Consider the following 22,803-nt stretch of genomic DNA (forward strand, 5'->3'; position numbering starts at 1 on the left):
GGCAAATCCATAGGGACAGAAAGCAGATTAGTGTTTGCAGGGGAGAGGGACACCGGGAATTGGGACTGACTACTAATGGTGACAGAGATTTTAGGGGACTGATAGAAATGTTTTGCAATTAGATAGTGATGGTTGCACGACATAGTGAATATACAAGAAAATACTGAACTGTATGCTTTCAAACTGTGAACTTTATGGTATATAACTTTTGTCTCAATTTTTAAAAAGTATCAGAGAACAGACATAGGGGAAAAGAGTTGTAGAGGTGTGTCAGCCAGTTAATTCATAACAGTGATTATAAAATTATTATGCCATTTTTCTGAATTTTGTGATGCTTTCCAGCTTTTAAAATTTTTTTTTTATTTATTTCTTTGATCAGGGGAGGTAATTAGGCTTCTTATTTGTTTATTTTAACAGAAGCACTGAGGATTGAACCCAGGACCTCGTGCACACAAAGCATGTATTCTACCACTTGAGCTGTCCCCCTGCCCGCTTTTCAGCTTTTTATTATTTGTAGTTTGTTGTGATGTCTTCTCTCACTCCAAATGAGTATTTATTTTGGTATCTATTTTCTGTTTTTTTCCTCTTTCCTAAGAAGGCTCTTGAAGTTAATTAAACTTCAGGTCCCACAAAACCAGAAACTCAGCCCCCCGTTGCTCTACAAGATTAAGGAATTCTGTCACCAAGCAAGCTGTGCAGTTTCCAGGGGAGTCACTGCCGACTCCTCCACATCTCTCTACCCTGACCCATTGGTCCCTCACTCTCCGGGGATGCCCTTCTGTCCCCATCACTTACACCGCCACTGCCTTCATCCGGATTTATAGAGCCAGGCAGACTCTGGCAATCACCTACCTGTTCTCCAGTTTCACAAACCACTGCCTCCAATCGTCCTCCAAATGGCTGCCAGGGAAAATCTAGCCGAAACACATATTCTCTCCTTTCTTCCCTTCTCATCTCTACCGAGAAGCCTTCCAAGGTTCTTTATCTGTAGGATAAAGAACACATTCCTGAACAGGCCCCAGCCTGTCTTTCCAGACCCATCTCATAGTCTTTCCCTCATTAAAACATGTCTCTGCATCACGACTCATGCCCAACTCTTCCCTGTTCTCCAAACTCCCAAGTTTTCCATGTCTCTTCTTATCTCCTGTGCAGTTCTTCTCCCGCCCAGGGTAACCTCCCTCCTCTTCTCGGGGAGTTCTTCATCTGTCTGTACTTAGCTCAGGTGTTGTTTCTACAAGGTTTCCCAGTGCCCTCTGCGGCTTTTCTCATCTCTGTTTGTACTTACTGGTACAGATACACATGCATTCTACGCATTCACCTGTTTACAAATCACCTCAACATTTTGAACTATTTCCCTATATATGTGTGTGTGTGTGTCTCTGTGTTTGTGTGTGTGTATTATGTATATATAATATATATATTACTGTATGTATATAAAACATACAAATGTTTTAAATTTGTTTCCTAAAGAATTAGGGGTCTATCAACATACCTAAGGCAGGGATAGCATCTTATCTATTTAAAAAATATTTTCCTTGGTAGTTACTGCATTTTCTGCATACAGTATGCACTTACCCACGTGCCAGGCATTGATATCATGGAGTAAATGCTTTCTGAATGTAACTGAATTACAAGTATCTATATACATGTGTGTGTATTTAATAGTTCTTTTCCTTAAGGACTTTAGATATCGAATAAAGAAACAAGCGCACGAGCACAATGAAGGCTACTAGTATTATAACTCAGTGTCAAGCACTATACTGCAGGCCAGTGAAATGGGAGGTGAAGAACCTTGAGACTCCTAACGCAGGGAGAGAATTTTAAGATTTTCAAGGGGAGACAAGGGAATTATTTGATCCCGGTGGGATGCATTTGAGTAATTTAGCATTTTCTTTGGGTGTATGATCTTCTTGTACTGAGATGAAAGACATACAGGAATTTAAGAACTTTTACGACCCCAGTGAAGGTTCCCTCCCGCCAAACGGCAACATCATTTTGCAAGGGAGAGGGAAATGGGGACCCAGCTAGGTACACTGAGTCCATTTGTGGAACCAAAATAAAAGGAAGCGCATTTCGTTTTCCTCCCAGGGGAGGTGGCAGGCAGGGCTTTGCCAAGGACTCAGTGATGGGTTAGGAGAAAGTAGAAGACACCTTCCTCACCTTGTTTTGCTGGACTAGAATTCCCAGAAGACTGCAAAAAACAAGACAAACTTACTCTATTTCTTTGTGTGGGAGGAGGAGGGGAAAGTCACCTCTCTTCTGGTACGCTGACGCAAAGGAGATTTGTAAGCTCCTTGGGGAGGCATGTGGCTTACTTACTACGCATATTTTAATTTATCTTAATGTCTTCGGCTTTCTTCTTTTCTCTCTCTCTGTGATGAGTCTGCTTTGGAAGGCTTGCTCGGATGCTTTTCCCCTTCCTTTCTTGCTCGCGACCCAAAGCCTGCCTGTGCCCAGCACCCAAGCACCGCAGAGACACTTCGGGAGGACTTGACTCTGCCTGAGAGTATGAAGGATGACGTACCAAGAGGAGAAGATACTCTCTGTTCCGGAAGAACTGCTCTTTAATGGGGGGACTAAATATAAATCATGAGATGAACCAAGGGAAGTATTTTGGGTATTTAACAGAAAATCTCAAACCACAGCAAAATAAGTGACTTTGACACTTTGTTCCTTTTTTCCTTCCTTCAGCAAACCACTGAGTGTGGGCTATGTGGCTGGCACTGGGCTAAGCATTTGAATGACACTGATGGATAAGTACCCAAAGGAGGGAGACTCAAAGAATCGTGCAAGTAAATGTAAAGTGTCACTGTGTGCTCAGAAGAGAAGTTAGGGCTGGAGTGGGGTGGGTGGGGTGGGGTGGAGGCACTCTTAGGTAAAGAGGACCTCCCAAGCCAAAGCCCTGCAGCCAGAGGACACGGCCAGTTGGTAAGATTAAAAGAAGGCCAGTGTGGCCATGACAAGATTTGAGTTTTTAAGAAATCACTCTGGTTGCCTAGAGACAGGAGCCAACGTTGATGGAGAGAATTCTTCGGGAGGACATGGGATGGCTCACAGGACCCCAAGTCTGGAAGCACAGCTGGGCCTCAGGGGAGCCTGGAGCCTGGCCTAGAAAGCTTCTCTCTCTCTGTCTGTCTCTGTGTCTCTCTCTCCTTCACATTCTTTCCCTGCTCCTTCCCGTGCCTGCATTCCTCTTTGCTGTCCCTGCACCCCAGATTGGACTTTACCTGATCTTCCAGTTCAAAGACCCAGGGGAGACCAAGGAGATTGCCTAGAAGCTCTGTGCACCCCCTGCCCCTCCCTTGTGGATTCCTTGCTGAGTTAGTTGAGGCGCAGAAGCATGTGGGTGTGTCACATGTGGATTTAGTGTCTCACCCCCAGAGTGCTCAGGGAAGGGAATTTTCACTAATATGTAATGGCCCAACTCCATGTTCTTCTGCAGTGACCAAACAGATTTTAAAAACAGATATGAGGGGTGGCAGTCCATTACCCTGACAGAACAACCATCATTCACTTGACAAACGTATTAACTGTGTACTAGGTAATATGTACTAGGCACTGTGACTGGTCTTGGGGAAACAAAAACAGTCCGGGACCTCAAGCTGCTCATAACCTAGGTGGGAGGCAGGCACATTAACCAACAGAACTTTACATCCTTGAGCACTTTGCAGAATACTTCTTGTCTTCAGTTCAATTTAACTCAATTCAGTTACCAGATTACAGGCACCATGAGAGGGAATACAAAGATAAATGCCTGGACTCTAGCCCCAAGGAGTTCAGAGTCTAGGAGGGAAAACAGACATATCAACAAATATAACAGTGCAGAGTGATAAGTCAGCGCTTGAAGTATGTGAAAACTTCACAGGCAGGAAAGAGAAGGGAGTGGTTATCCCCATCCTCCAAATCCCCACCCCCACCTGGACAGAGTAATTGCTAAAGTAGTCGGGGAAGAGGTGACACCTACTCTGTGCTTTGGAGGTTGCTCGGGCAGTGGGTTGGGGCACAAAGACATAGCCTGATGTTGCTGGAGGATGAAGTGACGACGGTGGGGGTGAGTGGATGAGAAGGTACGGAAGGCAGCAATGTGAGAGGCTTTATGTACCCTGATCAGGAATTATACAAGTTATGGGGAGCTCCAAAAGACCACAGCAGGTAGAGAAATGTTGAATGGTGCAGGAGCATGGAGGATGGAGGGCCGTGCTAGAGGCAGAGGGACAATCTGGAAGGCTATGACCAGATTCCAGACAAGAGGTGATGAGGGCTTAAGGCAAATCCATGGCATTGGGGATGGAGTAGAGAGGCTACACACACATGCAGGAAAACTGTATAGATGATGATGCTACCGGCAGAGAGAGATTCTAGAAAGACAAGGGACCATGGGAAGAAGAGAAAAGGACATTATTTAAGTTGGAGGTAATTAAGAAAGATTGAAGTGGAGATTTTCAGAGAAAAAAAAAGTTGGGTATACATGTCTGGAGCAGGAGGAAAAAGCAGAAGTGAAATGTAAATATGAAATCTTCTGGAATGGAGATGTCAGAACCAATGGAGAGGTTGAAATCTCCTAAGCAAAGAAGATAGGAAAACCCAAGGCAGGACTCAGTCTCTCACAGGATCGGTAGATAAAACGGTTATGGGAAAGATTTGTAAACTAGGAGGGAGAGGGGTTCCTAAAATGGAGAGGATTTCAAAGAAAAAGTGGGCAAAAGTATCAGTTGCTATTACAGAGGGACTAAGAAAGCCTCGGTGAGGATTTGGCAATTAGGAAACTGCTGGAAATCTTTGCCTGCGTTGTTGGGAATGGGAAGCCAGGGTTGGAGGTGAAGAAGTGGGGTGTGAGTCGAGATGACTCCATCAAGAAGCTTGACTGTGAAGGCACGGAGAAGAAAAAGGTCAGTAGTTAGAAAGGGGCACTGGGTTTTGGGAAGGGTTTTATGCTTCAGAATCTTGAACATGTTTATAGATTGAGGAGAAAGAGCCTGCTGAAGGGGAAACTGAAAAGGGAGAGGCTCCCAGAGGGACAGAAGGGGATGGATTCTGAAACACAGTTGGAGACATTAATCTTCAACAAAAGGAAAAACGCATCTTCCTTTGAAATTGTCAGAATGACAATGGATGTAAGAAGGTTTTGCGCGTGCGTGCACGCATACGTGTGCGTGTGTGTGTGTGTGTGCAAGGAAATTTTAGAAACTTTCAGCCTGATGGCTTCCATTACTCGAGTAAGAAGAAAGCCATTTTCAAGGCTGAAGGATCAGGAAAGGAGATAGGCACTGAAGCGCAGACAATATTTTTTTTATCTGCTGTGGACATTGGAGTGATGGAACTTACAAGGTGGAGCTCACTGGGCATTGAAACCACTGGAGAGAGCATAGGTTAGTGGAGACAGCCATCCAGAGGTTCAAATGCCTTGTTCATCTCCCACTGCCAAACCCAGGTCTGACACACCTTTGAGCAGGTCACCTAATTCATAGAAGCTCAGAGAGATTTTATGTGTTAAGTACTCAAGTTAATAAATTAATATAAAACTAATGCAAAAAGAGGAAGGTAAAAATCACTGAATCCGTGGACTCTGCCAGTGGTGACAGAAGGCAGGTTTTCCAGCATTAGACGAATGCTGTCTAGCTGTTCGGGCTTCATTGAAGGCAAGACAATAGAAAATGGGCTTAAATTGCAGCCAAGTGTCAGGAAAGAATGATGTTCTAAGTAAGGGCTCTAAGAGAGGGCAGAGAGTAACCTGCCTTTGGGATCGATTCTTAGGAATAAATCTGCCTCAAGTGGTTCTGACTCCGTCCTCAGAATGGTTTATTTGGATTTTCTGCATTTCCTTTTAGCTCTATGCCAGAGTTTGATGTTAAGCAAAAAATAATATATAGTTAGCACACCCCATACAATGGAGACAGCACATGGTACGTTGTTTATCTTTGCTTTACTTTTTATCTTATTCTCTTCTCTAATGGGTGCATTACAAGTAGCTACTATGTAAAAATAATCTGGACATTAAAGTTAAATAAATCATATGTAATTATTAATTGTGTCATAGCCCCATCAAAAAAAAAAAAAAAAAAAGAGAGAGAGAGAGAGAGAGAGATTCAAAACCTCCAATCCTCTATCCTGCCTTGTTGGTTATCTCTAGCTTGATTAAAGGGAATGATACTCATTTGTAAATGCATTTGGCAAACTTACCCTGCTATTGTTTCCATTATTTTGCAAATTACAGACATTGAGATGAAGGCTCTGTAATTTCCTAGCGTTCCCTTTATTCCTGCTTGGAAAACTGGTATTGCCCTGGCATACTTCCACTTTGCTGTTATTTCATTTGAATGCAGCAAATTCTTTATTATGATTAACAAAGACTTCAGCTCCAGTCCTCTTTGAATATCAGTCTGCTCTTGGAGATGAGTTGATTTTGAGCCCTGCTGTCTCCTTGAATCTCTCTGCTTTCCTGATCTCAAAGATGTTCAACAACAGACACCCATGTATTCTGAAATAACATGTTTTTTTGTGTGTTCTCCCTTTTGAATTTGTTATGTGTTTAGTAATTTTACCATCGTCTGGAACTTTTTTCTCTTGTTTTCAATTGTCTGATTCTAAATGCCTCCTTCACTCACTACTTAAAAGACAGAAAATATTCAGGCAGTTGGGTTTGGTAATCTTGCTGTTTTTAAGCTCCTTTCTCTTTTCATTTTTTCAGTTTTCCTTTTTCCTCATACACACATCTCTTAAGGTTTTACAATATTTTGTAAGCAGTCTTGATACCAGTCACTTTGAGGCATTTCGAATATACAGATGGTTTTCCTTGACCACTGTATATTTCTAATTCATTTGTTAATCATTGCACTGGAATCACTGTTTCCCCAAATCAGGCTCTTTCTTCTTAAATCTTACCTGGATGTCCACCCAATATAATACCCCTGCAGTAGTTCCCACACTGAGAAGGTACTAATTAAATATTTGTCTCCTAAGACCAGTCTTATTGTTACTTGAAAAGTGGGTTCGCCTCTTGGTGGGTGGTGAGCCAAAAAACCCCCCCAAGACCAAAAAAACAAAAACAAAAACAAAAAAACCCCAAACCAAAAAGCCAACCAAGCCAAAGAAGGAAGGATTTATTACTTGCAGCTGTAAGAACACCACACCAGGATCTTTCCCAAAGCAGTATCTCTTGGAGGATCAAAATTGGGGAAGTTTTAAGCTAAGGGTACATGCATATTCATGAAGGGGCTTGAACAGAGAACAATTCAGCATACAGTTGGGGCAAAGGTCGCCAGAGTCCAAGCTTTAGTGGACTGAAGTCACGAGTTGATTGTACATCCCAGGAGGAGGAACTAGGACTCCGTTTTATCACTGAACTGTTGTTTCTTGATTGCTTTTCCTTTGTTCCTGCACTCCCTCACTTGCCTTAAGGTCATAAATTACTGAGACTTGTTCAAGGATAAGCATTATGGCCAGGTTTAGATCACAAAATGGCTTAGATGGAAAATAACTTCTCTTGTGTCAAGAAGGCTATGCCTGGATCTCTTTTTCCAGGGACCCCCTACCCTATCTGTCTGCTTACAAAATTTAGAAAGAACCACATTCAGAGGGCTCTTCTAGACCACAGGGTTTGGTGGAAGATGCTGGAACAAAAACAGGTGCATGACTGACTTGGAGGCTCATCTTCCACGATTAGACATCAATGTACGGAGTTCTCTTAACCTTCTTTCCCCTCATCTTCTCTTGCCTTATTTTCCCCCTCCTCCATCTTCAGTCACCCCTCATTGCTTTAACTCAGCTGTGCTGAGGAGAGGATAGATGAGGTCCCCTTTTTCATACTGGGTAGGTAGCGTTGCTGGAGAATAGGTTCTTGTCTCATGCAAAAACAAATTCAAGAGAGGGGCATCATAAAGCGAAGTACGTTTATTCAGAGAGATACACACTCCATAGACAGAATGCGTACCCTCTCAAAAGGTGAGAGGGAAAGAGGCCATGAAGCGTGGGGTTGTTAGTGTTCATGGGCTGGGTAATTTCATATGCTAATGAGTAGGAGGATTACTCCAGCTATGTTGGGGAAGGGGCAGAGATTGCCAGGAATTGGGCCCCACCCACTTTGGGGCCTTTTACAATCAGCCTGGGAACTGACATGGCACCTGGGGGAGTGTCATTTACCATGCTAATGTATTACAATGAGAGTATAATGAGGCTTAAGGTCTACTGGAAGCTGAGTCCTGTGCCATCTTGGTTCTAGCCAATTTGTCTCGTCTTCAATTGCTGTGTCATCCCTGCAGTGGTTGCGTCCTGCTCACGTCCCTCCTGTCTCAGTAGCATTGTGGAAAATGAAGATACTCTCAGCAGCAATAATATCTCACATTACTGAGAGCTTAGCACGTCCCAGCTGCTGCTCCATCTGCTGTACGTGTTTTATCTCAGTTCATCTTCTCAACCATCCCATGAGATAAGTAATAGCATGAATGTGGGTCCTGATAACTCAGAGCGGTTGAGGAACATGCTAAGGCCCCCCAGCTAGCTACTGAGTAGCAGGTGCAGGATGTGAACCTGGGGTGTCTGACTGGAACTGCACCATGCCAGTGCCGGGGGGGGGGCCTTAGTGAATTATTGGCATGCTATGGTGATTATTACCCGGATATTTATCTCCCGTGTATTGAGCACTACTGTATGTTAGGTGGCGTTTGACTCTCTCATCTTGTCAACTAAAAAAAAAAAGAAGAAGAAGAGAAAGCACAATATGAGAGTTGTGAGTTAAGCTTTATTTGGGGGAAAATGAGGACTATAGCCCGGGAGACAGTGTCTCAGATAGCTCTGAGGAACCGCTCTGAAGAGGTGGAGGGGCGGTCAGTATATATGAGATTTTGGTGAAGGGGGTTACGTGCAGTCAAGCACACATTTTTGCAGAAGGTTGCTGCTGGTCTCTTGAAGGTTACTGCTAGTCATGAGAATCTGAGCTCATAAAATCCTCTCGTGAAAATATCTCTCTGAAGACCTGTTCTGCCAGTTTTTCCCAGAGCACAGGGTGCCTCATTCCTGACCTCCGCCCTGAACTCCTTTTAGCGTGTGCTGAAGGTCAGCGACTGCAGTGGCTTGTGACTTCATCCTTGTAGAGGCAGATGGCAAGTGTCAAATTTTAGTTGGCAATCTCATTTAATTTTCACAATAACCCATGGAATTATGATTTCCATTTTACACTCAAGGCAACAGAATCTCAAAGACATTCTGTAAATTGCCCAAGATCACTCAGCTAATAAGAAGGACTGGCCTTAGCGCTCCGGCTAGCCCCTGCCCCCTTTCACCCCTCTTCAGACTTTTCTTTGGAGGATGTATTGAATTTTTCCTCATTAGCTTGTAGAATCTAATGAGGTCACATGGATGACAATAACTCAGACAATAACTCAATGGCTGGTGTCATGGCTCACACATGTCCCCTCATGCTGGGAGCTGCTTCTGCTCTGTGGGGGCACTGCTGCCTCCATGGGGCCCTCCTCCCCCAGGATGCATATTGTCCAGTGGTCTGTGACAAATGGGGAGAAGGACTCAAAGCAGCCTTAACTCAAACAGAGCTGCTTGTGCCCTCGTGCCCTGATGTCTAGAGCTCCCGTTTTAGTGTTCCCCTAAAAATGTAAGAAAAGCTCTCCTGCTTTTCATTTACAGTCTGTCTGCTGTCTGAGTGCATGGGGACCAGGGCAAGGATCAGGACCTCGTGACAGGTGCCATTCTGTGTTCAGAATCATCCTCCAGTCCACCGACTAAGTGGGCCTGTACCAAAGAGCCCCTAATTCCTGTCTGGGGAAATTCCTTTTCCCCAGTCTATGTGGCCTGGGTGGAGGGTAAGACCTGCCTCTTACTAGGGGAACTGAGGGGCCAGAGCCTCCTCCTCCACAGCCAAGGAGTGAGCATGTGATCTCGTTTGACCGATCAATGGTCTCCCCTGAAACTGTGAACTCTGAGTGAGTGGTACAAAGACAATAGGGGTGGGGAGGCCTTAGGTTGGTCGTCCCAGTAGAAATGCTGCCCGCTGACAGTACAGCTCCTGCCGTGGGTCCTGAGGCCTGGCCCTCACACTGCCCTAAACGTCTGTGGTTTCCAAGCCTCTAGCTGATGCTCTGAGCTGCATCCTTTCAATAAACGGTCTTTTATGTAAAATAACCATGGTGCATTTCTGTTGCACACCATTAAGGAGTCAGACTGAACTGCATATGGGATTACAACGTAAATGTAGCAAAGAACATCTTTGTGGCCTTTTTTTTTTGTTCTCTCCCTTTCATCCACCTCCCCTCATCTTCTCCTCTGCTTCCAAATCCTCATGGATCTGGTGCTGCCCCCACTGCACAGGCCCTCTCATGGGGCTAATTTTACTAAGCTTACCCTCTCCACGACTTAGAGGTCTGGATTTCTTTTTCCACTTTTTACCACAATTCACATGACAACATATTTTGTGTTTTCTTCAGCAAGAACTGCTGTCCAGCAGCCGTTTTTATGGTTGTAAAGGGATTTCATAAAACCATGTATTTTAAATTACAGAATACTCTTGAGACAAAGCCTTAGAGGAATGACATGGGTATTAGATAAAAGAGCAACTGCTCTGGCCCACAGTGAGTTTGAAAACCAGGGCTATAAGCCAGTCCAGGAATACTCCTCACTCCCCAAGAACCTTCCGAGCTGATGATGGCTCTGAATGGGCAGCAGAAAGCGTATTTGACTGGACAGCCTCTTCCCATCTCTGCCACCACCCCACCGTGTAGTTTTGAATGAATCACTGAACTTTTTGGGTTTCACTTTTTGTGAGTGGAAAAATAAGGCATTACTTCAGATTTTCAGTATGTTCTTTCAGTACTACAACTTGGATGTTACAGGTTCCATCGGTATTTGCATTTTAGTAGAAGACTCTTGAAATTTTCAAACTCTTGAATTCCAAGCCAACATATCATAACTATCAGAAAATTAAGCTTTATGACAGGCTAAAAGGACAAATATTTTGGGTTTGCTTGGTTGGGGGTGAGAGAGAAAGGAAGGAGAAGAGAGGAGAGGTATCTCAAATGTTACAGTTCAGGCTTTCTGGCTATTGCAACTCCATAACCAATTCCTTCTCTCATTAGACTAAGGATGCAAAGACCCCAACCACCACACCAGCCTGGTAAGGAGGGGCTCCCTGTTGTGCTTTCATATTTGGTCCAAGCACAAGACAGACATTTTCCTGGTCCTAGTGTAGCATTACCAATGATCACTCAAATGCAACAATATCATCTCACCTTGGAGTCCTTTTGAGACAGAAGGGAAGGGGGCCAGGCAGGACCATGAAGGAATGACACAGCAATTGAGGACAGAACATAAACTGGTTAGAACCCAGATGGCGGAAGAGTTGACTTCCAGTGGACCTTGAACTTCCAGTGGACCACTCACAGGCACCATGACAGTTCCCAGGCTCATCATAAAAGGCCAAAAAGTGGGCGGGATCCAATTTCTGGAAATCCCCATCCCTTCCCCACCATAGTTGGAATAATCCTCCCACTCATTAGCAGATGAAATTACCCGGCCCATAAACACTAACCACCTGCACACTTCGTGGCCTCTCTCCCTTCTGAGTGAGACAGGCCACGTTCTGTCTACGGAGTGTGTATCTCCCTGAATAAACTTACTTTCACTTCACTGTGCCCTGCTTTTGAATTCTTTCCTGTGTGAGACAAGAACCTATTCTCTGGTAACACTGTGGTTCAAAACACAGTAAGTGGATCCACATTTTCTCCTTGAGGAAACAAAAAACCCTGCTTGCCATCCTGCAGGAAGTGCGGTGGTTTCCCTCCGTGTCTCTGTATTGCTGTCCCTTGAAATGATGGTGCTATATTTATATTATTATCTCTGTTACAACTCATACCAATGAATGTTAGCTACAATAATGCCCATAATAGTTACTGTCTCTTCAATATTTACCCTTAAGATACCATGTTTGTAAATACTTTTAAAATATTGCCATTTACTTTCAACAATGGTACAAAAGAAATGTCCTTTTATTTTCATTGTAGATGGGAAAACCAGACAATGAGAGTGTCAGTAACTTTCTCAAAGCCACATAGACTGTAGGAGGCAGAGCTGGGATATGAACCAGCACTCATCTGTCTCAAAGCCCTTACTGCTGGAAAAACACACACACACACACACACACACACAAAAACCACAAACCTTGAAGGAGAAGGATATATTCCAGAGCTTGGGCAGATCACCTCAGGAATTGGAGGCAGACAAGCACCTTTTTATCCCTATTCATTTAGACTCAGGGCTCTCTAAAAGCAGGATGTGGAAGGCACGAGGGTTTGCCACAATATTTGCAGTTCATAAGTTAGAAATAAGCAATCAGCCCCTTTTCACGTAGGGCACTATAATAAACACTGCACAGCCCCTGCAATTTGGTTATGCAAAGAAAACAGGAAACAAGCACATTTTCATTGTGGCTTGAGTCTGAGGAGGGCTGGCTAGATTTTCTTGTCAATACCGCATTTACTATCCTGGTCACGTGAGCGGAGACAGGAGGATGAGTCACAGTTAACTGACTACTAAATTAGGAAAATGTAATCCATTTGTTTCTTTCAAATTTGATCCCTCCAAAGCATTTTAAAGCTTTTTCCCCTCACCAATCACAGTCACCACCTAAAGAGCTAATTCATTCCCAATTTGTGCTAATCTAGCTCTGTCTTATAACTAAATAAATGATCATTTTTGTAGCATTCCTTTCCTATGTGAGGCTAGGGCTTTGAGTGTATTAATTTTCTTCTAAAGAGGCCAAAATCCTGTAGACCTTCTGCATTTGCTTTTCTCAAGCCTGGCCCTCACTACTTATCAAAATACAATGCATCACTTTACATAGTTTATATTTGCTAGCAAACAGCGCTCCAGTTCTTAACCAATAAGAATCACAGATCAGCAGCTCTGCAAGGAATCTAAGAGGTTGCTTAATGTGACTTCCTCATTTTATGGGCAAAACTGAGAGCCAGCAAGGTTTAAGCAATTTGATGAACTCAGGTCTCTGGGTGTCTATCTCCCCATTAAAGCCCCTTTCTCCCTGTTGCACACCAGCCCTTGTGGAAATCAGTGCCTGATTTTCCTTAGTGCCTTAGGGAACCCTGGTCTGAAAGAGTGAAATATATGATGGTCAAAACAATCAAACAAACAAAGAAAACAACCTGTCCACTGCCTGTGCCAGCCGGCAAAGGGGTATCAGGGTGGAGTCACAGGGTGGGAACTCTTCCGTAGAAAGTAATGCAGCTTAATCTCTGGACCTGCACCCATTCGCTTAGTTTACTTTTAACATTTGCTGACTTGAATCAGAGCCTGAATTCTTGTTTCACCCAAGGTTAGTTAGCAATGAGGTCCGAGAGATCTGGATTTACACAGCATAGACACAAGACTGCCTGTTACTGATCTTTATTTTCAGGGTGTGCTGCTGCTCTGTGGAAATCTCTGATTAGTGTTTCTCTAAACGAACAGAGCTGTGCAAAGCACACTTAGTGAACACCGAATAATTGCTGTCAGTGATGGTATTAACAGGGATAAAGAGTGGGACAAGATAGAAAGGGTGGTTGTCAGATAATTCAGGATTGACTAGGTAGGAGAGGGGAGAAATACGTTGAGACGTGGGTGGCGAGGGCAAAGAGATGGGCACAGGAATTGTGCGGGAGACCATGGAAGAAGCAATGTGAATGCAAAAAAAAAATGTATATGTGCGTGTATTAAATGAGAGGGAGACATAGCAACTTTTCCATGAAATTCTAAGCAATGGACTAGTTTACACAAAGCCATCTTAAAGCCAATGGTGTGGTTAATACTTTGTGGGGTGAAGGGAGTCAATGAACTTAATGCTGCATGCATAGCTTTGCAAGCCCTGACTTGTGAGGTAATTCACGTTTCAGTTTTACAGAGAATGTTCACATCAAGGGGCCTCATGTATTAACATTACTGGGTGCAATAAAAAAAGAATAATCAGGGCCTTTTGGAGAGTATGGACGCATTTACTAGGCAGTACAACAGATTTCAGGACATGAGGCACTAATATTTGGCCGCACTTCTGTGGAGCAACAGCTCTGATTATAGAATGTTCTCAATCAGCGTGTGACTCTAGAGGGAATGAATATTGAGCCCGTGGCCAGGGCTGCAACCCCAGGTGGCTCTGACTGTCCTTTAGTAAAAGGATTTCCACATCACCTTCACCCTCCAATATTCTGGACATTTAGTTAATTAATTAATTAATTAGTTTGTTTATGTTTGTTTAGGGGGAAGGTAATTTTATTTATTTATTTATTTGATGGATATTAACCCCTTATGGGTCATATCATATGCAAATATCTTCTCCCATTCAGCAGGTTATCTTTTCCTTTTGTTTATGCTTTTCTCTGCTGAGCAAAAGCTTTTAAGTTTAATTAGGTCTCCTTTCGCTTTTATTTCCTTTACTTTAGGAGATGGATCCAAAAGATATTGCTGTGATTTATGTCAAAGAGTGATTTGCCTATGGTTTACTCTAGGAATTTTATTAGAGTATCTGGTCTTACATTTAAGCCTTTAATCCATCTTGAGTCTATTTTTGTATATGGTGTTAGAGAATGTTCTAATTTCATTCTTTGGCGTGTAGCTGTCCAGTTTTCCCAGCACTACTTATTGAAGAGACTGTCTTTTCTCCATTATATATTCTTGCCTCCTTTGTCAGAGACTAATTAATCATATGTGCATGGGTTTATTTCAGGGCTCTCCATCTTGTTCCATAGATCTATGTATCTGGTTTTGTGCCAGTACCATATTGTTTTGATTACTGTAGTTTTGTAGTATAGTCTGAAGTCAGAGAGTGTCAGTTCTCCAGCTCTGTTCTTTCTCAAGGTTGTTTTGGCTACTCAGGGTCTTTTTATGTTTCTATACAAATTTTAAAATTATTTGTTCTAGTTCTGTGAAAAATGCCATTGGTATTGCATGTGGGATTGTACTGAATCTGTAGATTGCCTTGGGTAGTATGGACATTTTAACAATATTGATTTTTCCAATCCAAGAACACGATACGTCTTTCCTTCTGTTTGTGTTGTCTTCAATTTCTTTCACTGGTGTCTTACAGTTTTCAGAGTATAGTTCATTTGCCTCTTTAGGTAGCTTTGTTCCTAGGTATTTTATTCTTTTTGATATGATGATAAATGGGATTGTTTTCTTAATTTCTCTTTCTGATACTTAATTGTTAGGGTATAGAAATGGAACAGATTTCTGTAAATTAATTTTGTATCCTGCAACTTTACCAAATTGATTGGTGAGTCCTAATACTTTTCTGGTGATATCTTTAGGGTTTTCTATATTTAGTATCATGTCATCTGCAAACAGTGACAGTTTTACTTCTTCCTTTCCCCAAGAGAGAACCACAAACAGCCTCAGACCAAGGACTCTTTATAAGGCCCTGGTATAATAGAACAGTCTGGGTATAACTGAAAATTCTTATTTATGTATGAGTTAATATTTCTTAAACCTTAGTTTTAAAATCAGTTTGGGACATTAAATCTCTCAGCTTCCCACTGCCACCTCCCCCCATGAACTCTGAGGAACAACCACCAAACCAAACCAAACCAAACCCAAAACTGTGCTTTGAATTCTTTTACGTTTCAAAATTTCCAGTGCAGAGGAAATTGTTTAAAACGATTTACTCCAACACAAATAAATGTGAGGGAGAGGGAAGGAAGAACTTGCCAGCTCACAAGACCACTTTTTCTCTACTAACTGCCTGTTTTTGCTGATCTGACAAATTAAAGATATGCTATTTCCTCACAGCATTTTGGTCATACTTGGTAGCAAGATTTTGAAGGAGAAAAAAGTGTCCTGTTTGCTTCCACACACAGGCCTCTTGGACTTTGGTTCCCTGAGTATGATCCTGAGTTTGGAAGCCTTCCAAGTGACAGAAAATTGGCAGCTTCCTCATCACCAATTCCTCGCTGGCTCTTCGGGGAGAAGGGAGTTCTGCTCGGGACTTGGCGGCATTCTTAGCTTGGCGCCCAAGCCAGTTACTCAAAGTTCAAGGAACTTGACAGACAGAGGCTCTTTGTCTGGTGAGAGATGTGAACTAGCTGGGTGGAGCCTGCCACCTCATGCCGGCACCTTCTGTCTCCTTCCAGGGAAGCTTGTTTCTGACCAGGCTCACAATGCCGTGTTCTATGTGAGGAGATCTTTGTCCAGGGAGGGTGGCATCGGTCCCTCACTGGGGTGAGCACTGGACCTCTCAGTATCCCACTCCGTACAGCCTCATCCTGTCCCACAGGAGTAGCGGTAGCGTGTATGCGTGTTTTATCTAAACAGTTAAAAAAAAAAAAAGACAGAAGGCTTAGACAGATTTCCAGGAAACAGATTGTGTTAGTCTAGACTAGTATAATCCAGCCAATTTAATTTCTGAATTTGTGATCATTATTTCCTAAAAAAAGAGTTAAAAAGTGAGAAACACTGTGTGCACTAAGCTTTCAAATGACCAATTTCAACTGCTATAATGGCATCAAGAGAGTTAATATTCCAAGGATTAGCTTTATATATTGTTCCTATGGGGAAAAAGCCTTGTATCGAGGGTGTGGAGAAAAGGGAACCCTCCTACACTATTGGTAGGAATGTAGTTTGATGTAGCTATTATGGAAAACAGTATGGAGATTCCTCAAAAAACTAAAAAAAGACTTACCATATGATCCAGCAATCCCACTCCTGTGCATGTATCTGGAGGGAATTCTAATTTGAAAACACATCCTCAATGTTCATAGCAGCACTATTTACAATAGCCAAGACATGGAAACAACCTAAGTGTCCATTGACAGATGACTAGATAAAGAAGCTGTGGTATATTTATACAATGGAATACTATTCAGCCGTAAAAAATAATAAAATAATGCAATTTGCAGCAACATGGATGGATCTGGAGATCATCATTTTAAGTGAAGTAAGCCAGAAAGAGAAAGAAAAATACCATATGATATTATTCATATGTGGAATCTAAAAAGAGAAAAAAGAAGGCACTAATGAACTAATCTATGAAACAGAAACAGACTCACAGACTTAGTAAACAAACTTATGATTGCTGGGGAGAAAGGGGATGGGAAGGGATAAATTGCGAGTTCAAGATTTGCAAATATTAAGTACTATATGAAATAAACAGCAAGTTTCTTCTGTATAGCACAGGGAACTATATTCAATATCTTATAGTAACGTATAATGAAAAAGAATATGAAAATAAACATATGTATGTATATGTATGACTGAAACATTATGCTGTACACCAGAAATTGACATATTGTAAACTGACTATACTTTAAAAAAAAAAAAAAAAGAACCTTGTGTGGATCTTTAAAAAGTCTCCTTCTTTAAAATAGCAAAAGCAACACATGTCAGTGTTGAAACTTTAGAAAAAAGCAAAAAGAAGAAAATTAAAATCATGTATCTTCTTCTATCTAGATAGAAGTCCACACTGTTCTGTTAGGTAAGAGTTGGCTTTGAGTTAGGTAGAACAAACTCAAATTATGGGTTTAATGATATGCTTCTGGGCAAGTTGACTTACCAATGCATTTATTTTCTCTTTGCAAAGTGAAACACCTGTGTTAGAGGAGTGTTAGAAGATTGTGGAAAAGTTTTGAGCACAAAAATATTTGCTGATTGATAATGTCTGTATTTTATCCCCTCAACTACTGATCATAGCTCATTATTAATTTTGTACCACCTAGTGGTACAAAACGTCAGAACATGAGCTTGTTTAATTGGTCTCAAACTTCGTTCTTCCCTATATTGCTGTGACGTGAATTTATGGCTTCAGGATTCTGGTTCTTGTTTCTATTGCTTACACTTGTCTGGAAGAGGAAATATACAGAGTCGTGTTTTAGAGTCAGCAAGTCTGATTCCATCACTCCATTATTTTTGGCAATAAATAATGTTGGGGCAAGTCTGAGACCAACTTGTTTTTCTTCCTTATAGGTGATTAATTTTGCCTGGTAGATGCCTGAAGATTTTCAAGTTCAGTGGTATACTTAAGATAAACTTTGACATTGATATTCTAATTTAAATGTTCCTGGCATATGGTATTCACTTTCATCCATAGTTTCAATCATATCTTAAAATTCAAATAATTCTCTTATATCTTTGAATACATCTTCTATTTTGAGGCTTTTTTTTTTAACTCAGATGTATGAATTATTCTTTTATTGGATTATGTTTATCTACCATATACATTGTCTTCTGTATAATGGCTTTGTTTTTTTAGATTTGTATTCACTGGGTCAGTAATTTAATTTTCAGCAGTTTTTATTCTGGTTTAATTTTATTAGCTCTAAATGTTGCTGCTTTGCCTTTCAATTTGTTTACTTCATCTAGGAATCATCTTTTAAAAAAAAAGTCTCCTTGCCTTTCTGTCTTACTGATTTGATGTTTTTATTTGATTGTACTATAGGGAGAAGGGAGGGTGAGTAATATACTTCTGTTGCTTGAGTTTTATTTTTATTTAGATTAGAATTTTTGTCTTTTGCTTGCTGTGATGTCTTCTCTCCACTTTATTTTCTTCTGCTTAATGTTTTTAAGTCAAATTTTTTATTTTATTGTGTACTTATTTTCTTGTATTCTTTTATGTATTTTAAATTAAAATTTTTAATTTGAATTAATTGTAGATGCACATGCAATTGTGAGAAATAATGCAGGGAAATTTAAGGTATCCTTTGTTAGTTTCTTTCAGTAATAACATCTTGTAAAAACTATAGTACAATATGACACCTAGGATATTGATATTACTATAACCACTCTTATTCAGATTTCTGCAGTTTTATTTGTACAGGCATATCTCAGAGCTATTTTGGGTTTGGTTCCAGATAACTGCAATGAAGTGAATATTGCAATAAAGCAAGTCATATGAATTTTTTGTTTTTTCAGTGTATATAAAATTGTTATGTTTATATCACACTGTAGTCTATTAAGTGGCTTGCTGGTCATATGGTTTAACTATTTGAGAAATTGCCAAATTGTGTTACAAAGCGGCTGTACCAATTTATATCCTCACTGGTAATTTATGAGGCTTCTAATGTCTCCATATTATCACAGAATTTGGTATTATCTTTTTTTTTTTAATTAGAGACATCCTATTGTATGTGAAGTAGTATCTCATTGTGGTTTTAATTTGCATTTCAGTTAATGATGTTGAGCATTTTTTAATGTGCTTTTTGACATTATCTTCTTTGCCCAAATATTTATTCAAATTTTTGCTCATTTTTTAATTGGGCTATTTTCTTATCATTGAATTCTAAGAGTTCTTTATATATTGTAGATACAAGTCCCATGTCAGATACGTGATTTAAAAATAATTTCTCTAATTTTGTGAGTTATTTTTTCACTTTCTTGATGGTGTCCTTTAAAGCCTAAAAGGTTTTAATTTTAATGAAGTCCAATTTATCTATTTTTTAATTTTGTTGCCTGTGTTTTCATCATATCTAAGAAATCACCATCTAATCCAAAGTCATGAAGATTTATGCCTGTTTTTTCTAAACTTTTCTGAGTTATTTTTATATATGGGGTTAGGTAGGGATCCAATTTCATTCTTTTGCATGTGGATTTTGGTTGCTTCAGCACCATTTGTTGAAATGTCTATTATTTCCCTGTTTCATTGTCTTTGTATCCTTGCCAAAAATCAATTGATCATAAATATGAGGCGTTTTTTCCTCCCCCGATCTCTCAGTTCTGTTCCATTGAGCTATATGTCTGTTCTTACAGTAGTTGTCAATGCCTCTTCCCTGGGCTTGTGTGTGTCCTGTTCCTCCCTACCCTCCCATCCTAATTCTTCCATTTACATGACTGCTTTTAGATGTCATAATTTCCCCTGGAGTCTCACCTCTGCTTCTTCTCTAGAGGAAGCCTTAGATGTTCTATTGCACTCATTTGCCTGTAATCTCTTGGTCCCAGGTACCCATGGGTCTGCAATCATTCCCCAGCTCTCCCTGAAGCCAGTGCTTTCAGCCACCTCCAACTATGTCACCATTCCCAGCTGAGCTCTGAGTCAGGCGTGACAGAAACCAGTCACGGGGGTAACCCTCAGACAAGCCATCCTGAGAAAGGAACTGGTATTTGGGTGGCTTCCTCCTTATTTTACAGTGACGGGGTGGGGATGGGGCAAGGTGAGCAAAAATACCAAAATTTTCCACTGCTTTGAGGGTGGCTTCTTGTTTAGGGATTTGCTTGGTTGTGGCAGATCCCACCTGGTGTCTATAGTTCCCACAAAACTGCTTTGGTCTCTGTGTTGCTTTCTTGGTGTTTTGGCGAGAGAACAACAGCCTGGAGCTTCCTAGTCTGCCATCTGGCTGGCATCACTGCCCTGTTATGCCATCTTCAAGTCTCTCACAGCTGTATGTATTCCCTGGGCTCCGGCAACAGTGTTTCTCACCCTTGGCTGCACAATAGGTCACCTGGGGAGTTTAAAAAAAAAAAAATCCTAATGTCCAAGCCACATCCCAGATAAATTCATCAGAACTTACAGAAGTTGAACCTGGCCATCAGGATTTTTTCTTTTTTGATACATAAAATTTACTGTTTTAACCATTCTTTAGGGTAGAGTCTATCAAATCATTTACTTCAGTACATTAATATGTTGTGCAACCACCATCACCACCCGTCTCCAGAACTTCATCATCCCCAACAGAAACTTTGTGCCCACCAAACACTGACTCTTCCTCCCCTCTTCCCCTGCAACCCCTGGTAACCACTATTCTACTTCCTGTCTCTAGGAGTTTACCTATTCTAGGTACCTTGTATAAGGGGAATCATACATTTGTCCTTTTGTGTCTGCCTTATTCACTTAGCATGTCTTCAAGTTTCATCCATGTTGTAACACGTGTCAGAATTTCCTTACTTTCTACGGGTGCACAATATTCCATTGTATGCATATACCACACTTTGTTTATCTGCTCAACTGTCAATGGACACATGGGTTGTTTCAATCTTTGGCTATTATGAATATGCTTCTACGAACATTGATGTACAAGTATGTGTTTGAGTCCCGGCTTTCAGTTCTTTTGTGTATATACCCAGAAGTGGAATTGGTGGATCATATGGTAATTCTGTGTTTAATATTTTGAGGCACCTACATCGGTATGCCTTGAAGTTCCCCACATGACTCCAGGGTGCAGCCCAGTTGACTTTCACTACAGTAGAGCCTTGCCTGAATCCTTCAACTAAATGTAACGTCTTCCTTCTCTGAGCTCAGTTGGCATTTTAATGAACTTTTGTTATGGCTCCTGTTTATTTCTGTGTTATTTATATTGTTATACATATTATTTGTGCTAGAGGCTGAGTATACAGTGACAAGCACAACACCCATCAAACTAACTGCTTTCATGAAACTTACAATTAAGTGGAAGGGACAGATATTAATTACACAATCATATAAATGTATAATTACACACTGAATTATCTGCTATGAAAGAAAGAAACACAGTTCTATTGAGGGTAAATTGAAAAAGAAACTGACCTAGACCAGCGGTGGGGGTCAGAGAGTCTTCCTTGAGGAAGAGATACCAGGGTTTAATTCTAAAAGATGATGACTTAAGTACACACATAGTGAAGGTCATTTCAGATAAAATAAACACAGGTTGGATGGATGAAAAGAAGGTCAGTTTGTCTAGGATATGGGTAGCAAGGGGGCGTTGTTGCAAGATGAAATTGGCTATTTGCAGGGGACACAACACCCAAAATCTTGCAGGTATTTTAATGATTTGGGTCTTTATGCTAAAGCAATGAGGAGCCATTGAAAGGTTTTAAGCAGTGGGGTGACAAACTCGGCTTGGCATTTAGAAAAGATCATTCTGCTGATGTGTGGGGAGAAGGGACTGGATGGGGTTAGAGTGGTTGTGGGGAAACCAGGCCATTACAGTGGTCCAGATGGGAGAAGCTGGTTCCTTGGACTGGGTAGGTAGCAGTGGTGATGAGGGAAAGTGTCAGAGTTGAGAAATATCTCAGATGGATGACCCCTGATGATGGATTGGATACAAGCAGCCAGGCGAGGACACTGTCAAGGCTGAGGTCTACTTTTCTGACTTCCCCAAACCTTTTAGATGATAACTATGCTTGCTTGATTAAACTTTGCATACCTCCAAAGTGTCCTGCACAAAACATGTGCTCACTGAAAAAAAATCTGTAAATGAATGAAAGAGTCAATAAACCAACCATTGTACTATTATATTGAACACACCCATATCAAGCATGCTAATAATGCCACCCTCTAGATGCTTTTCTTCTACAGATGGATATTTGCACGATTATCTCAATTGAATAAAATTCAGAATACTTTCTCCTTCTGCTGCAGCTAGCATTGTGCTAGGCACTGGAAATACATGTAGAAGTAATTTATCGTCTGCTTGTGGGTAGTTCCAAATACAATGGAGAAAAAGACATACAAATAAATAATTACAACTAAATAAAATTGTAGTAATAAATGCACGCTTTAATTGCAGGAGTACAGAGGAGGTAGTGATTAATTTTTTTTTTCCTAAGAGAGCTAGGAAGATTCCCAAGGCAGAAATGTAAGGGTGACATATTCCAAGCTGAGCTTTCTTTCCTTTCTTTTTTCTTTTTTTTTTTGCATGTTTTAGGGAGTGGCAAGCATATTGCGTGAACAACGGGATACCAGACTGGGAAGAGTGAGGAGGCCAAAGTATATGTATTCCATGGTACACTGGCCCTCAGATATTTTTGTAAATCAAAGGATTTCATGGTCAGATAACTTTGGTAAACACTGATAATTACATCTTGGAGATTTGTGTGCACATTGGCATAGCAAAGGCTCATAGGATAGGAATTGGTTTA

At 41.1% G+C, this 22,803-nt stretch overlaps 1 long non-coding RNA gene across 7 annotated transcripts in view; it reads left to right on the top strand.

The window, feature by feature from the left end:
* The first annotated feature begins 3,908 nt into the window (after positions 1-3,908).
* LOC141575529 (uncharacterized) overlaps positions 3,909-22,803 on the top strand; it is a 36,200-nt gene continuing 17,305 nt past the window's right edge. Inside the window, exons 1-2 of one of the 7 annotated variants that reach the window (XR_012503167.1) lie at positions 3,913-4,051; positions 15,840-16,046. This is a non-coding gene — a long non-coding RNA (uncharacterized LOC141575529). The other 6 variants (XR_012503166.1, XR_012503165.1, XR_012503164.1 and 3 more) reach the window with 6 other exon arrangements.

The sequence above is a fragment of the Camelus bactrianus genome, chromosome 29 (genome assembly GCF_048773025.1).
Source record: "Camelus bactrianus isolate YW-2024 breed Bactrian camel chromosome 29, ASM4877302v1, whole genome shotgun sequence".
In the NCBI taxonomy this organism is placed as follows: domain Eukaryota; kingdom Metazoa; phylum Chordata; class Mammalia; order Artiodactyla; family Camelidae; genus Camelus; species Camelus bactrianus.